The following is a 786-nucleotide window of genomic DNA, read 5'->3' as shown; positions in this document are numbered from 1 at the left end:
CTGTGAGGTAAAGATTCTGTATCTGTGATGTAAAGATTCTGTATCTGTGGGGTAAAGATTCTGTATCTGTGGGGTAAAGATTCTGTATCTGTGGGGTAAAGATTCTGTATCTGTAGGTAAAGATTCTGTATCTGTGGGGTAAAGATTCTTTTCAGGAAAGATTCTGTATCTGTGGGGTAAAGATTCTGTGTCTGTGAGGTAAAGATTCTGTATCTGTGGGGTAAAGATTCTGTGTCTGTGGGGTAAAGATTCTGTATCTGTGGGGTAAAGATTCTGTATCTGTAGGTAAAGATTCTGTATCTGTGGGGTAAAGATTCTGTGTCTGTGGGGTAAAGATTCTGTGTCTGTGGGGTAAAGATTCTGCATCTGTGGGGTAAAAATTCTGTGTCTGTGAGGTAAAGATTCTGTATCTGTGGGGTAAAGATTCTGCATCTGTGGGGTAAAGATTCTGTATCTGTGGGGTAAAGATTCTGTGTCTGTGGGGTAAAGATTCTGCATATGTGGGGTAAAGATTCTGTATCTGTGGGGTAAAGATTCTGTATCTGTGGGGTAAAGATTCTGTATCTGTGGGGTAAAGATTCTGTATCTGTAGGTAAAGATTCTGTATCTGTGGGGTAAAGATTCTGTGTCTGTGGGGTAAAGATTCTGTGTCTGTGGGGTAAAGATTCTGCATATGTGGGGTAAAGATTCTGTATCTGTGGGGTAAAGATTCTGTATCTGTGGGGGTAAAGATTCTGTATCTGTGGGTAAAGATTCTGTATCTGTGGGGTAAAGATTCTGTATCTG

This window comes from Austrofundulus limnaeus, unplaced genomic scaffold (genome assembly GCF_001266775.1).
Source record: "Austrofundulus limnaeus strain Quisiro unplaced genomic scaffold, Austrofundulus_limnaeus-1.0 Scaffold776, whole genome shotgun sequence".
In the NCBI taxonomy this organism is placed as follows: domain Eukaryota; kingdom Metazoa; phylum Chordata; class Actinopteri; order Cyprinodontiformes; family Rivulidae; genus Austrofundulus; species Austrofundulus limnaeus.
The sequence above is the reverse complement of the archived record's forward strand: the minus strand, read 5'-3'. Positions refer to the sequence as shown.